At 37.9% G+C, this 17,801-nt stretch overlaps 1 protein-coding gene across 9 annotated transcripts in view; it reads right to left on the bottom strand.

Moving 5' to 3' along the window:
- The window catches only part of ESRRG (estrogen related receptor gamma), a 389,158-nt gene that overhangs the window by 29,146 nt on the left and 342,211 nt on the right, over window positions 1-17,801 (bottom strand). The window lies entirely within an intron of this gene.

Raw genomic sequence — 17,801 nt, 5'->3', positions numbered from 1 at the left:
CATAATTTAAGATTACGGTAAGATTTTAATAAAAGCAAGGAATTTTGTGCATGTCAGAAAGGTAATCTGTAGTTAAGAGCAAACTATTTTGAAACAGAACTAGCTGAGGCATAGTTAGGGTTTATTTTTGCCAAATATGAATTATTGCAAAGGAAAAGGTAATTAGATATACATATTTTGGGAAATACTTTCTTTTCAGTACTGGGTTTAAAACATTTTCCTTCTTCAAGTGATTTTTGGGTTTGTTTTTTTTTTTTAATGAACAGCTGCATGTATCTTACATATGAACAGGAAGTGTTGTTAAAAAACCCGCTTTAGAGAACACATAAACGGGAGGTTTTGCTAAGTCTCAAAAAACCCCTGACTGCAGTAAGGCCACATTCAGTCACAAAAAAAGATATTAGCATTAGGACAGACCAAAAATGGAAGGGATATGGGGGTAGAATTGTATGTTTCCTCTTTCAATATTCACCAAATGGGGCACAAATCATAGCTGCTATAATGCATGCCATGCTTTACACTGATTTTCTACACTTGGTATTCCCTAGCTGAATTGTTTCTGAAGTCTATGGTGATTTTTTTCCACAGCAAATCAGCAGTTTTTCAAGAGGTCTCTGTGCAACCCAGGAGTATGACATTTACTAATGTGTTGAGATTCAGGGATTCTCCTTTGTAGAAGCCAACACTAATAAGAAAGATATGGTTCAGTGTCCTGGGTATTCTTCCCAGTTTTATTAATTAGATGGAAAGCTTCTCCCTCTGGAATACTGCAAGGTATTTATTAACACTTCAGCCCACAAACTAGAGTAAATTTACAGTAGTGAAGGTAATTGTTACATACACCGGCTCTTGTTATCAACTTGGCAGGGATAAGCAAAAAAACCCCAGAGGTTTAGATTATGATCTTTTTCATGATATTTTAATTGTGCTTCTTAATCTGCTAAATTAAAAACTATAGCATAATCTTATTCAGATCACTGGCAAAAAAGATCATATCAATTTGCAACAAAATGTATGAATGCTCCTATCTCTTTTAATTATACAAAGAATTTAACAGTCATATTCAATATGGTCACAGAGTGACTGAGATACAAACCCTTTCTTTTGCAGTTGTGCCATCTTATCCCTCAGCACCTTCACATTTTATTTCATGTCTCCCATCTTCTAAGGCACAGACTCCCTTCCCTAGATGATCTTTAGTATCACCACCTTCCTTCTCTCCCTTCATGTTCAGCATGATGAGATACTCCAGCAACTGTGTCTCAGCACAGCGATGACTGATAATGAGCAGGCAGGCACTCAATAGTATCTCAGTTACTTTTATGCTTTACAGAGAAGTGTTAGGTATGCCCACAGATACATTCATGTACATGAGGCACATTTCCCTCACTGCTGCTTTTAGCCTTCCTCCTTTCCTTTGCATTCTTTTGCTATCAGACCCTCTTATTCCTTCTGGGCACCAGTATCTCAATTTATAGTGCCACCAGCAATGTCCCCTCCTTAATTGGTCCATACTAATTTACCTACACTCTTTTTTACTACAAAGCTTAGAGTTGGGTTTTACTTTGCAATCTTCACCCTATTTCTACATTCTTGCACCCACTAAGTGTTCTGATGGATCCAAATACCTCAAATGGGCTCTACCATCAGGTATTTGTGCACATTCATCAGTAATTTTAAAGACTATACAGAAAGCACAGTTGTGCTTTGTGAGGATGCACCATTAGAGAGGTCTAAATCAAAATTTTCACATGCCAATATTGCTGGATCATATCTTGTTTCTTTGGCTTTCTTCCTGACCCAGACATCCACTTTCAGATGTTTCTTGCTGATCCTTCATTATGGTCACCAGACATTTACTGTGGCTTCCCTTATGGATGTTAAGTGCCCTATCAGTGATCTGAGAAGGAAAGAGGTGAGAATTTTGTCATCTACTGTGTCAAAACCCTGCTTAGCTATCCTGACTGCACAGGGCACAAGTCATTTATAGCTGGCACTTGCCAAATACACCCATCAAAGAGCTAACTAACTTACTAACATCAGCAGTTTTCAGGACTGTATCACAGCTGATGACAGAAGCATAGATGGAGCATGAGGTACATTTATACAGGAAGAATATGAGGAAGAATTTGGCCTCCCAAATCTTACGCTGTTTCTCTTTGTAATTCTGCTGGAGTCACAAAGTCCCTCTCTGTCTCACAGTTTTTCTGTGCAAACTACAGATACAATATATATAAATAAATTAACAAGGCTGTTATGATGATTTTTTCATTTAATGTCTGAAAACAACTACAAATACTTTAACCAAAAATAGTCTACGAAGTATATTCAACACTTCTGTAAAGCATGTGGAATGGATGAAGGGATAAACTGGCTAAAATATTTATAAAAAAAGCTTAATAGACCTGAACTTTAACATTTCCTCTTCATGCTCTTTTGGTCTATTTCTCACTGTTGGTTAGTGGGCAAAGTATGAGAAAACATGAAGCTCCTTTTCTAAGTATTTTAGCCAGTTTATCCTTTTATCCATTTCATACACTTTTCAGAAATATTGAATATACTTTGTAGACCTTTTTTTGGTTAAAATTTAGCAGTACAACAGGTTTTGAGATGACTCCTACTAAGGTGACCATTTTTTCCCATGTATTTCTCTGGAAGCAGGACTATGCCCACAAAATGAACGTGTCTGGCACTGAATTAGGATGAGCACAAAGTAAAACTAGGACCTTGACCACATAGTGCTGACTTTACAGCACTGACTGAGAGGGTCAAGTACACCAGTGTTGTAAAACTGTAAACAGACATTGATATTATACTGTATGTATGAAAATGCATAAAATACATTTAATTAACTCTAGGCTGTGATAAAACCTGACAATTCTCAACAAAAATTTCAAAGCTAAGCCTGACACCCTTTGAGTCATTTTGCTCAGCAAGATACATATTTAGGCCAGACTTCTATACATTTCTGTGTATTTTTTTAATATATGAAAAATGCATATTATTTACCCAATTGCCAGGAATGCCTGTTGGAGAAATACATATTTATTTTTAAAAGCAATCCATATATTATTTACTCAGGGGATGAGAATGACTTCAAAAACCCGTTCTGGTCCATCAAATAAATACATATTTATAAATGGTTTTTAAAATGCATATTATTTACCCAATGGACTGTAATGGCTCTGCTAGTGCCATTACATGTAAATATGTAATTAGCCACATAATAAAAAATCCCCACAAAATTTCTCTGAAAAGCATTATATTTCCATGTGTCAATGTGCAATACCTTTTCTATTGTTATTATTTTTCTTTCAACAGCAAAGGTGATTACCCTATGCTAATGCCTAAGGCTTTGCCATATTTCAAAACCCCACTAGCTCTGCAACTACACAAAATGTAAACTCGAAATCCTCATTTCTTCCTTTTAAAACTAGTGTTTTGGAATCCTCATCTTGCAGTTGGTACACCTGGCCTGGATCTTTCTGCCAGCTCCACGGATGCTGACCAGACTGTGCATAACTGAACACTCCCATCAGCAGGAGTTTGTTCTGTTCTCACACAAGCTCCTCCACACTGTCAGCCAATGCACCTGCACCATTGCTGGGCCATCCAATCTTGCACACTGCCAAACTTATTTATTTCTCTTCACATGGGTTATTTTTTGCAAAGCACTAAATATCCTCAAAAATCCCTTTTTCTTGCAAGAGTGAGGGCAGGATATGAGACATGCACTCCAGGACCACCAGGTATTTTATTACACAGTTGTAAGTTTCTGTCTAAAAGCACGTAGCACCTACACCAAGTATTTGGGAGTTAATATTAACAACAAGACCTGCCAGGCCTACAAAATATGCACTTTCCAACAGTGTGAATAGTATCATTTTTAGTAGTATATGTGTGTACATGCTGGAATAAGTGTCACAATAATGTCACACATTAAGATGTAAATTTTATTCTCTGAGCTGAATGCCAGGTGATTAATTCTGATAGCATAGTGATCAATTGGTACAGGTGCTGCACCTGAGTAATGTTTGTTTCTGTACACACCGGTAGCAAAGGTGCAGCACTAGCACAGGTGTCACTTGTGTAGCTGTGCAACATCTCTGATTTCCTGAGAACACACTGGTAGTTAGGCTGTATGTAGTTCTGCCAGTTTTTTCAATTAGACCCATTATTGATTTGATGAAAAAGCAAATTAAACATACCATGGCAGTATGTAAAATGGTTAGACAGAACATAAGGTTCTGGCGCTGAGCTTCTTAGGCACATTACCTCTGTGTGCAGCTTTTCCTCACCAGAGGCTCTGGAGATTACAAAAATGAGAGAACTTTTGCAAGACATCGGCAGCACCAGTCTAGCAACTGAGGTATGGAACATCCAGGAATATATTAATGTAAAATGCCAGGAAGCTCAAACTTTGTTGAGACTAGAGCTTCATTTAGACCTGGCATAAACCTCTTATTTTCACAAAGCTGCTAGACACTGACACCGGTTTGAAGATAAAAATCAATGGATGCATTGGTTACATACATTGATTACAGAAGATAACATCTTTTTTCTCAAAATAAAATGAAAAATTTGTTAATTGACGGTACATTTTAAGTTGCCTAAATCTCTGGCATGTGGAATCAACACTGTGTGCAGCTTACAAGTATTCCTTTGCAATGTCCTCTCATTAAAGAACATGAGTTTTGACACCAAGAATAAGAATGCAGTGTCTACAAGGACTTACATGTTCACATTTTTACAACCGCTCTCCCCAGGCCTTTACTCAATCTGATGGGGAACCCAAAGCAAGTAGAAAGTTCTACTTTCTAGCTGAGATGAGCTACTTGAAAGCTCAGTAGAAAGCTTCTTCACTAATTTCCATTTAATTCATTTACCAAACCAAATCAAACTGCTACTGTGAAAAGCTGTCTTCTCACAGAGGGGACTAAAGGATCTCTCCACAAGTCGCTCTAAAGCACCCAAGGTTCAGCTTCCCAGAACAAGTTAGCTGAAACAAACACAACTAACAGGATGCTGCAGCAGTAGGTCCACCCAAGGCATACAGCTCATGGTAAGAAGTTTCTTAAGGTCAAGCACAGTAAGCCCACTGTCTGGCTTTGGTGTGCTGGAAACCCACATTAAGTCAGCACAAGCCTACAAAATCCTCTTTTCTTATTTCCGCATAGCCGCTTGTGTCAGAGCAGAGAGACAGTATTTTGCACTCTCATGTCACTCAGCACTGTAAGAAGGCCCAGTAATATAATTTCCAATAGGCCCAAATTCCTGTTGAAATTAGCAGTATCCCTGCAGGTTTGCAATTTTAGGGCCTGTACCCTGTATTATTAAATCAGCCAAAAATATCCAGGTAAAAGCTATGCTGCATAAGATGAGGTTTTGGTTCATTTTGCCACTCTTGCTGCCAGGGTGTAATCTTATGCCTCTCTTTCTTGAAAAGCATGTAAATTGTTGTACACAAATAGAGTCATTAATGGAAAGCAAGACATTGCGAATCAGACAATAAACGTATCAATTAATGCCTGGGATGCACATGAGGCAATCAATTTTCCCAAATCCCAAATCAATTTAAAGAAAAAAAAAAAGGATGAAGAAAAACAATTTGAATTTTCACTCCTCTAAAAGATGAGGATGAGAAGAGAGGGAGGGAAGCCAGTGTCCCAATCCTTCTCACTGTCTTTGCTTGTTTTGTAATTACTAAACCTGAGATAACCTGAAAAAATTGTGAAAAGGTTACTCTGAGGACATATTGAAATTTCAGATTAAAATGTCTAAAAGCCAAGCAAGAGAAAGAGAGAGGAAGAATGCAGCAAGTATTAGGAAACTTTTGGCCTTCACATGCACACATGCACAAGGTGGCTGCACTAAGAAAAGGGGTAATGTTTCTCTTCCCGTGTCATTTTGTGCACTGATGGAAGTGATGTCCTACAGCATTTCAAGTCATTTATTGAAGTTTGGTGGTGGTAGTGGGAATGTTGTTAAGGGAAGTAAAAAAAGCAATGTCCATTTGAAGCTTGTCTGTGAACTTTGCATGAACCGCCAGGAATAATGTAGTGTGATGACAAGCCAGTTATACCTTCCACTAAATTTGCTGTCTGGAATGAACTGAAATAGTGTTTGGTTTGTGTAATTACGTCCATCTATCTTTATATTCCAGCGGCATATCGCAAATTGAAAATACTAAAAATTGACTGTTGGTTCTGATATTTAATGATTGCCAAAGACAAGACGATGATTTATTGGTTACTTACCGATGTGACACATTTGCATCTTATTAGACGGAGATTACTATTCCTTAAAATGCGGACGAGGCCTGATCATGTCTGATGGATTGATTTGATTTGCAAATGTAATCAAACTAATAAGAGGGAAAAAATGAGCAATAATGCCTTGTTTTTCAACTGGCAATCACTCCCCTGCCAACAACGCTGATATCCCTGACTAAGCAGCCTTCACACAGTCTTCCTGTCTCCTCAAATAAACAAAGGGATGCAAAGAGCTTGATAAGACGATAACGAGCCAAGTATGGATGTAACATGGAGCCTGTACTTCAGCACTATAAAAATGTATCAATGGGAGTACGAGGAGAGGACTTAACAGTGCCTTCAGTTCTTAAAACGCAGAAATCAAAAACCCAAAGAGCAAAACTCTATGAAAAAAATCTGTTTACTAAATGGGATGGGGGGGAACTGAGTTTAAAAAAAAAAAAAAAAAGTGGTTCTACTTCAGGGAACCCCAGGAGAACAGTCCCCACAAGCACAAAATTTCCAGAATAAATACCTGGAATTCCTCAACCTGATAGCAAGCTAATTGGAGAATGTATTTTGGACAACATGATTCAAGCAACTGGAATCACTGACTGTGGCCACAACATCAGAGAACCTATTTCCAGGGGTATGCTGGATGCTGTTTTAAAATTATTCCAAATACTAAATGCAAGGTTTCTGTCATAGCAAACATTCTATCATTCTAGCCAGATGCTGATTATCCTGTAAGCACTGAAATGTGGTTCTAGATAAGAAAAGACTCTTATTCAGCTTAAAGTAAATGACCCTAATTCTCCACAGTAGGATTCTCTTTCTCTTTAATAATAATAAAAATAGATATTAAAAGAAAAAAAAGTTTTGTGCAAGGAATTGCACAAAGTCCCCCACCATTTACACAAAAGTGGTAATTCAAGCAGAAGGCAAATAATAAAGCTCTGAGGTCCATACAGTTTACAAATTGTGACCTGCACATTTAGGGATTGATCCAAAGCAGTGAAATCAAGGCAAGTCTTTCTGTTGGCCTAAGTGGATTTTCGTATGAAGCTTTACTAAAGAGGGAGGTTCGAGTGGGAATGCTGACAGCTGAGGAAGTGATCCTACACATATTTGGGAACACAGAGAATGCTGCACAATGGAAGTGCCTGTGTAAATAATGTGATTGTACTACTTAAATATTTTCCAGACTGATTGCTAATTTGCTTCACTAAGGGATATTCGATAATGTAAAAAAAACTTGCTTTAGGGAACAGCCATTATGAAGTGTCAGGTTAAAAACAAAGTTGAATATATAGCTCCAATTACCATGCTCAAAGACCTCAAAATATTTTCATAATTTAAAGTTTTATAGCTCATGTAATTTATACTTATTTTAACAGTGGAAAAGCATCCCGGTCAAATTCCAATTAAATAATTACATTTTGCCTACCTAAAATTCTCACTGCATTTTTAATTGGATAGGACACACTTCACTGCTTCTCCTAAATTGTTTAGTACTGCCATTCAGTATATAAATAGCTACAACTTTCTACCACGGAGACAGTACACTTGTTTGTGTAGCCATCAATGGCAAATTGGAGTTCATCTGTGTTGGCTGCAGCACTGGAACTCAGGAGACCCATGGCAGCCCTTTGTTCCTATCACCTTCTCACAAGCTGGTTTTAGGTGTATTTTTTCTTCCTCCTAGCAGGTTCTCTGAAAGATTTTATGTTTGTCATTGATGCTGGCTGATTATGATGCTGCTGGTCATGAACATGCAAATGCTCCTTGTCAACAGCCTCTTTTCTTGACTTGATCTCCTGTAATGCCACCTAAGCCTCTTGTCAGACACTGCCCTCTGTAGGTTTATGCTACAGAGAAAGCAGGAATAACCCTGCACAGCACATGCCCTGCTTGTCCCCACTCCTACCTGCACTGCCTGTCTGGGGCACCCTGTTTCCCAGTGGCCTCTTGATTACAGAGCCCATGGTGTGTTTCACATATGAGGATTATAGAACACAGAAAATTACTCATCACCACTGATGTGCCAGGCAATCCTGCAATCTCCAAATCTGGGTTGAATACATTCAGCAAAGCATTCAGCACAACTCATTAATGGAGTCCAGAAAATATTCAAGTAACTCAAAACACAAAGAAACTCTTCAAAATTTACTCCTAAAATATCACTGAATGAATATATCTGGAATTCACAATGCATTTTGCATGTTGTATCTTTATCTGAAGATTCACTGACACTAAGCAACCTGCTCCTGAATCCACCCAACAGTTAACTTTATCTCTGGGAAACTCCAAAGTAGTAAAGTGAAGAACGGATCACAGAGTAGAATGGCTTTCTACAAGAGACTGATATGGGGAAGGACTCTTAAATTCTTCTCACTGCAAGCAGAGTTAATTAATGAGAGACACAAGGGTCACAGAAAGTTTTATATGTTACCAGATATAGCTTGAATCATAGCAAGTTTGGAGTCTAATGTCTGTTCAGCAGGGCAGGCATGATGCTAAAGCACAGCCAGAAGAAATCTCTGTCTAGAAATACACCCTCTGCAGCCTGCCAGTGTCATGATATATTTATGCCAGAAGTGCAACTTCTTTGAACAAATGTATGAGCAGCAGTCATTATCTACTAAACTGTTCCCTCTTAATCTCTCCAACAGCTGGATGTACGAAAACTGCAGATTTGCCCCCGCCTCTTCTCCACCCTCACCACAACTCTTTGCTCCAGTGTTCTCAAGCATAACATGTCAGGACTTGCTAAGCGAGCTGACTCTACTCTGCAAGTGCCATTTCCATTGAACTTGGAGCCTTCTGCATCTGTAGCTGCATCTCATTTCAGTATTTGATTTCACCTCAGCTGTTAATGCAGCTGATTGAAACTGATGGTGCACAACAGAGCAGATGAAAACATCTTGGGGAGAAGGGTCAGAGCTGTGAAATTTCCACTTGTCTATAATCCGTGCCTCAGGAGTTTAGTGTGGAAAATACCTTGGCCAGACCAACATATTCTCAGAGAACTTTCCAGAACATGTTTTCAAATGAAAGGCAAGTTGTGTGTTTTCTTGCATGAAGAATCACCAAACTATTTTAATACTGCCTGCTACACAGTAGTAAACTTGTGGATGATGAACTAAAGTAACATGGAACACCAAGTCAAAAGTTACAGTTAAGTAACTGCTCCATCTAAGTAATTAAATATAGGGGCATCCAGTACCTGCATTCTTTGGATTCTCTGTTTCTTGGGATTCTTTCTGTACACACATACATGCCTATATATTTATAAGTGCTATGCATAAATTGAGCACTGCCCAAAAAAAAAAAATCTTACTACCAATGAAGGCATGAGTTCATAAAGCCCTTGTATGATCCAGCTGCTGCAGCAGGCAATTACTGCAGACTCATTTTCTAAAAACTGCTGATTCTTGTATCAGGCTGGACTGAGCCCTGCCATTACAACCCAGGTGCTCCCCTGTTATCCATACACTATATATAACCAGACCCAGGTCACCATGTGCCCTGCCAGAAACGTGCTGACTGGCTAAGGGGGCATTGCAATTCAGGTAATTAATCCTATTCTAATGTAGGTTAAGCAGGTGTGAAGCTGAACTTATCCAGAGAGAAAGTAGAGGCGTTCTTAGAATTGCAGTATTTAACTGGTCTCAGCTGACTTTAGGAAACTAGACCATCCTGTGTCTCTGACCCAGTCATACAGGTGGAGACCTGTCTGCTCTAAATCCAACCTAAGCAACTGGCTCTTTCCCTCCTCCCATCCTGGATTTACTGTGTCAACATGTATGACTGAGAAGGTGCTCTTTTCTTCCCCACCCAGAACAAAGTAAATATATTTTTGTTGGAAGCTTAGTCAGATAAGTATGTATAGATAAGTAAATGCTTAGTTTAAAATGGCCTACCATAAGAGGGCTATGTTGCTCTAAGTTTATTTCTGCATTGCCAGTGTCTGCTATGATCCTTTCAGAGGCCAACTTAAATGACATATAAAATTGATCATCTTATCTCCAACAAAACTTTCAGGAATTTTCAAACTGAAAAAATCCCAGTTTTGATGTTCTTTAAACTGTGAATCTGGTTGAAACAAACCTTTATTTTTCTAGAGGAAAGGAGTTCTGTAAATACAGAAGTGATACTTGGTGAACATGAATGACAGGCTCAGTTCTGCTGCATTTGCTGCTTCTGCAAATTCCTCACTTAAGGAATAATGTCAAGATTTGTTCCAACTTTCTTTCTACGTTTCTGAGCAAGGCATCTTCCTGCCTTGCAGCCATGCACTACTTGTAAGAAGCTGGCCATCCTTGAGGTATGAACTGTACAATTTGGGGAAGTTTGGGACAGGACACCCCTTCAAAAGACTATTTCAGAAGCTTCAATTTTTTCATACAATGTACTTTTAACCAATGGTATTTATTAATAAAGTTGAGCTAAATTATGGGGGGTAGTGATGGAATGATGGAATAGTCACATGGCTGAAAATCTAATGTGCCCAGCTGTCTTGGGTATGGCACTCGAGATGCTTGTTCCACTTGCAAAAGACCATTATTATTGAAGCCTCACATCCAGCTTGCTTCCAAGGAAAAAAAAAAAGAACGGAGATTACAGTAAAATTAAAAAGGTTAAGATACATTTAGACCTCTTACCCTCTGGTAATAAGATTAATTCCTTGTTGGCTTAGAAGAAGGAAAACTGCTACTGAGTCATCTGCAATTTACACAGACCTAATCTAGTAAACCCATTTGTCACACAAGAAGTGGGTACAAAGGTGAGTATTGTTGTCCCCTAAGTGGAAATACTTGCTTAAACCTCAATTCTCCACAGTGCTGCAGAGTCCTGAGGTAGTGAGTACACACAGGGGACAAAGGAAACTCTCAGCTCCCACTGATACACTGACTACTGATGGGGATTTATCCCTTCAGGGCCAGATCCTTGAACAACAGAGGCTGGCACAGCACATTTGACTTGTACACCCATGACAACTGATCCTACCGAAGGCTCCTGGTCTGTCTCTATAGATTAACTGAGCAAACTACCATCTGCATTTCTTTTTAATATTTGCTGTAGTCTCTGACCACAAAACAAGCCCAAACCATTTCCTGCAGTTTTAGCTTGCATATTTGTACACCCCTCTCAAAAATATTCAGATCTGCTAATGGAACAGAATAATATTTTTCTCATTCTTTTCCCCTCTCTTTTATTCCATTTTAGCAGTGTATTTGAACACTTGTAAATATGAAGGGGAGCATTTTCAGCCTCCTGCTACTTCTATCATGCAACATCTGTGAGCATACAACATCTCTAACTGAGTCTACAAGTCACCCAGTGTAATATAACACTCTTGATTTTGCTGGAAGAATAATAGCAAATGGCTGCTACATCTTTTTGTACTTCTGCATTTAAGACTCAGAAACTAGCCATTTTTGTTTATAGAAAGAAAATGAAAAGCACTGGCATTCATTACTGTTGATTTGCTCTCTTTTTATTAATCATTTCTTATTTTTAAAAGGCCACAGGAGTGAACAACATAATGCAGTGGTAGGAAGATATTTACCAATTTAGCACCTCATTATAAAACTACTCAGAAACCTCTTTGTCTCTCGTTTAACATAATAATTATTAGTGGTAACAAAAGTGGGTCCCACACTTGCACCATGATTAGCAAGTGATGAATTTGGGTTGAATATATTGCCTTTTGCTAAGTAAACCTTACTATATCCCAAATCCTCGGTCTAAAAAACATCTAATTTAAAGAAAATAATTTATACTCCTGTCTAAATGCATGTTTCCAAATTAACCAGTGATATTCTATAGAAAACAGCCTCTTTTATGCTTGAAGTCTCCAGCTGCCACACAATTTATATCTCTTTCCTCCTCTCTTTGTTTTTCAGCCATTTTCCCTGAATGTCAAAGTCAATTTAGTGCATTTCACTTTGCTGAATAAATCAGAGGCGAAATCCTTGCTAAAAGTGAAAATTTGATTTGCTAAAAGGAGCTTAGGGCAACTATTAATCAATATATCCAGAGTGTCAAAGCTAAGGCCATGATAGACATGCATTCATTTGGAGATTGGTTGAGGCAGATAAAGGGGGACACTGGGAAAAAAAAAAAGTGCAACAGCCAGACAGTGTAGTGTGAATGTTGGGGGCTTGGGTGGAGGGAGAGGACTGATGGAAAAAAGGAAAAAAAAAAAAAAGGAACAAAATAAGAAAAGGAGACAGTCATTCAGAAGGAAAAAAACAAATACTTGTAAATGAATAAAAGGTGAACTTAATAGATGCATAAAGTCACTGTTTAATTCTGATCTCGAAAGGATTTTAAATATAGGATTTTTTTTCCTAAAAACCCCCACAATATTTAAAGATAAGAATTGAGCAAAGTTCTTTTGTAACCTGTTAATTAATTTTTTTTTACTTTATTTATGCTTTTTGGTAATGATTACTCTTAAACAAGCTTTTTCAATGAATAGGTACAGATTTTGAAGTCATAACTAGCAGAAGTTTCAGGTGCCTTTTTGAGTTTTACTGTGCATTTATTTTATACTCATGTATAATTTGCAGGTGATGAGATGTTTATATGTTTGAGGTTTTTTTCCCCTTAATTTAATGCAAGTAAAAAATGCCAGAAGCGACTAACCTGGAAACTAAAGTTGGTTTTTTTACCCCAGGACATCTATGCCTAGCATTACTAGAAACCTTCTCACCTCTCCTGTGCTGTCTCTCTGAGTTCTGAACTGGAACTAGCAGACACATCAAGAGCGTGTGCATCTCTAGCTGTACACAAAGCCTACTACTCTTTTGTACCCAAATCTATTGAAATTTTGCCACTGACTTCAGCAACAGATTCATCAACAGCCCAACACTGTATCTCAGCTGAGTATGTTAAAAATTTTTAAAAACCTGAACAGATCCATTGGTTACTACCTTTTGCCACACTACAGACCCTTGTTTTGTTTTGGAAATGCTAGGAGACTTGTGGACATGTTTATTCATGTATTATCCTAACTCCTCCTCCCTGCCTTGCAGGATCAGTTAAGTCTTCTCTGTGATACTGTTTTCAAAAGATGAAAAACTGAAAACTGCCACCATTCCCAGCACTTCAAACACCAGGATAGATGAACTTCTGGCATTTTAGGCACACTGCCGTCCCATTCTGTTTAGAGAAACCTGAATCAACATGGTGATCTAAACCCTGACCATGTTGGGTGGTCCATCCACGCTAGTGCTCAAAAATAAAACTGGCAGCCAACTGCTGATTTCCCATATTGTACAATTCAGTGCCAGAGGGTCAAGGAAGTTATTAGTTTTTGAGAAACCTCTTGGCTGAAATCTCTACCCTCAAGGCTCAGGGAATGGCCTGCCTTAGATCACATGTCACACTAGTTGTGAATTCAAGAACGTTTCCCTTGCAGGAAGAGCAGGTCTGGTTTCTGTACTTAAAGCATGTTTGTAGAAAGAGTTAAAAGAAAGGCAGATACCAGGCTTTTGATAAAGTGTCCCAGTTAGCACTTTGAGAAAGGGCAGGATGTCCTGATTCCCCGGGAGGCTCAAGTTATTATTCCTGCCAACCTCTTAGCACCTCACAACTCATCCTCCATTCCATGTCACATGAGCAGTGAACACCACATTTACATGTCCAGCTCTCTGTGGAGGGACAGGCACCCTGTGATGGGGTGCTCTCAGAAGCTGCAGGGTTGTGTCTGAAATGGCCCTAAATCCAGCTAGCAGCACAAGGGACTAGGGAAGGCTGAGCACAAAAAAAAAGAATGTTACAGCAGCAGGCAGCACGGTACAGACACACAGAAATACACCTGTCCCCCTCGCAGAGCTGAGATCCTCTACGGGCTGCCCCAATAACAATCCACACAAGTTGATTGTGGTCAACTTTTTTTGTACTTTTACCTACATGGGGTGGTATTTCTGAAACACATGGTGAGAAAAGGGCATTTTGGAAATGACAACTCTGCAGCAAATCATGTTCTTGTTCAGTATTAGAATGTCAAACTACACCCCTGAGAGGTGCTTTGGAAAGGAAAGCTTAAATATTGTCCTCCACAAAGAATATGCTAGAACAACAATGTTTCATAAAATATTAACACTAAAATATTCAAAACATCCTTGCCTTTGTTACATTAAAATAATGTATTTTTTTTTTTTTTTTTGTAATACTAGTACCAACGGCAGTATCAATTTCTAACTATTCCCTTCCTTGAACACTGTTATTTCTAACAAAACAGGGACTCAGCTGAAGACAAGCAGGCTTACTTTACTAAATAATGTAACTAGTTATTTTTGATGTATTACTCTCATTTAATGTTTCCAAACAAATTTTTCATCTTAAGTGCAAAAAGTTGATTTCTGTGGTCTGGTTGATGTTTTTTTCACGCATGCAAATTTTGTAGAGAACATTTTGTCTTTAGCTTCCTGTTATTTCTTAAGAGCTTAATGTTTGCTGCCTCCATTTAATACGAAAGAAAGTTGCACATTTTAGTGAATGTCAATGAGAGAGTTACAAAAATTGTGCCAAAAAGATTCTGGTGCTATAAGTAGGTATCAGCAGAAAACAACCCTACATAGCGGAAGTTTAATTAATATAATGCAACCAATGAAATAGGAACTCCCCAAAATACAGTGTGAAGGATAGGAAGCTCAACTACCAGAAAATACTGAATTAAGGAAGGGTTCCTTATTTCAAAGATAAACAAAACAAAACAAAAATAAAACAAAATAAAATAAATCTTGCAGGGTCTTCCTAATACATTTACAATTTATTTAGGTCAGTTAATAGGAGTTTTGTCTCATCAGGCAGGAGATGAAGCAGAATCAACCTCTCTCCCTAAGCACCTTCAGTATTTTACTAACGAAGTTACAGTACATCAGAATATTTTAATCTGACACAAAGAACAACAATAGATCTGACTGCTGGCCTGATAATCTTCTTATCACACCCTGTGAAACCTAGCTCTAATATTTGACTGAGCCTCCATTACTCGGCAACACATTCTAAAAAGGCCAACAATGGAGAGAGAATGAAGTGGAGTGTGGAAGTACCTCCATATCTACATAAAAGAGATTAGAGGCGACAGCGTTCCATTTTACAGCTCAATCATATTGTGTTAGCATGCGCTTATCCGAGCGCGGATGAAATTGAAAGAGAAATAAAAAAGAGTCAGGCAGATAGGAACCATAAAAGCGAGGCATGAGCAATTTCCAAGGATATAAAAGGATGCTAATGGCGGGGCCCTGTCATTCTTAAAAAGGGCTATTAGGGCACCATCATCTGTTCTTGTGCCCTTACGCCTCTCTAACTAAAGTCAAGCATTTCCTAATGCCATTGTGATCTTTTTCTTCTTCAGATAAGACATGGTCATGTTTCATAACAACACACTTTCCATTTATTTGATTTATAAATGCAAGGAGACTAATTCTATTTACTGATAAAGGCTTTCCATATATATTTTTCTTTCAATATTTTCTTTTGTAGATGGTATAGACTTTTTGTTCAATAAAAGCAACTATTGAAATATTTCCAATACCACAAAAATACTAATGATTTTATGAAAGGACTTGAACTTTGTATAATTTGAAAACATTTTTTAGTCTCTGACTGAAATGGGAAACTGTTGGCCAGGGCAGAATGAATATTGCATTGTTACCTTTTTGTAGATAATCCTATTAAAAGACTTTTTTTCAGAAGAGCAAAAACATTGCTTCGGTTTCCTCCACAAAGACAAATTTTACATTGCAATGCTTTAGAGTTGAGATCTTTATTAGTTATTAAGCACCTGATATATACGGGCCTTTAATTACACTGAACCTTAAGAAATCACTATAGTAAAGAAAGATTTGCTGATTGCTGCTTTGCTGTGCTAGGCACAAATTCACTACTAGTATAATTAATCGACTCTACAAGATTTACACCAAGGGTTTACTTGGTCTGCCAAGCTACAGTGAACTTTTATGTAATTTGTACCCCTTTCCTAATTTATCCTTTACCCCATCCCGTTATGCTTCTGCCTACAGTAACATTAATTAGCTTCACAAACAGGCAAGCACCAATCAAGGCTTTTCCAGAAGTTGTTCTGTGCCAGACATTAGCTGAGAGTAGGCACTCCAAGTTCAGCCATACTCCAGTGTTCAAAACCAAGCTACAAAATCTCAACATATTTGCCCTTTAGCATGTCCAGCACCCTTGGACTTTGATTTTTGTGATCAAATGGCAGACAACAAGCACAGATTTTATCACTGTCCTCTGTTAACTGAAGGCTTATAAAAAGATTGTCTTTATTTCCTTTTTTTTTTTTTTTTTTTTAATTCTCATTTGTAAATGAAATCAGGTAAGTACACTTACCTAGGGTGGCTTTAGCACTCTAAGGTTTGAGCTTTCTTTGTACTAAAATGCTGTCTTGTGGCAGGTAAGTTCATCAAGTTGCTCAGATTTTAAATTTTCGGGACCAGTTTATGTCATCCAATACCTTTTCCACACTAACTGAAACAATCATTTTAAAGGGTGCTCAGTCTCATCCCCCTGCTCTTCCCATCCCTCCAGCTAAATCCAAACTACACAGCATACTCACAAATCAGCCTGACAAAAGTTCCCCTGCAACTGCTATGGAGCATGACTGATTTCTTTGAGAGCTACTCTATTTTGGTTAAGGTGATCTAGGTATCTTCCAAAGATGAAACTCAAACTCACCTACTTAACTCATTTTGACTTAATTTGGGGTGCTTTATTAGCAACCAGTGTAAGACAAAGTAGCTACTATAATATAGAGTGATGTTTAAATTAGTTTACAATTTGCTTGGGCTCATCTAGAACTGCTCAGAACAAAGCCATTCAGAAATGTCAGCTGTGTTCCTAACCACTGTAACAAATTGTTGCCTGAACGCTGCACACCTAATGACTTCAAATTAGCTGCACTGCGATATTGCCTGACAGTTCGTTACGACTGTTAGCAACATAGCCGGCGTATCATGACCAATAAATTGGTTTCAGTGTGGGCTGGGAAAGGGACTTCCATCAATTTGATTAAAGAAATTACTGTAGCATTCAAAGCATAAAGACAAACTAGTTTAAGGAGACAGAAATAAGTTAACTGTACCAGAAAAACATTGCTTGTGATACAAGAGCTTGTTTATATACCGTTTGCAGCAAAGTGAATGACTAAATTTCAACTGACTACTTTAGAGTCTGTAGGCTGTTGTCTTTCCTCTAAAGCGAAAAAAATAACCAAAACACTTCATAAAGGTACAAATTATTATTATTCTTTGATTGCAATTATATCTATAGTGTTTGTATTTATCCAAGATGACCCAGAAGAACTGGTTAGAACAAGGGAAAAAAACCAAACAAACAGCAAGAATATTTCTTTGCAATTTCTTTTGAAACTAGAAATAAAGTATCTTTAACTCTGATAAACAAACAACTGACTGGATTATTTATTCTACTATTAAGGTGTCCCAAAATCACATCTAAAATGAGAATGACGTATTACTCTGAGGAATTAAAGGTTATCCACTCTCATGCTTAATA

The sequence above is a fragment of the Parus major genome, chromosome 3 (genome assembly GCF_001522545.3).
Source record: "Parus major isolate Abel chromosome 3, Parus_major1.1, whole genome shotgun sequence".
Lineage (NCBI taxonomy): Eukaryota > Metazoa > Chordata > Aves > Passeriformes > Paridae > Parus > Parus major.
The sequence above is the reverse complement of the archived record's forward strand: the minus strand, read 5'-3'. Positions and strand labels throughout refer to the sequence as shown.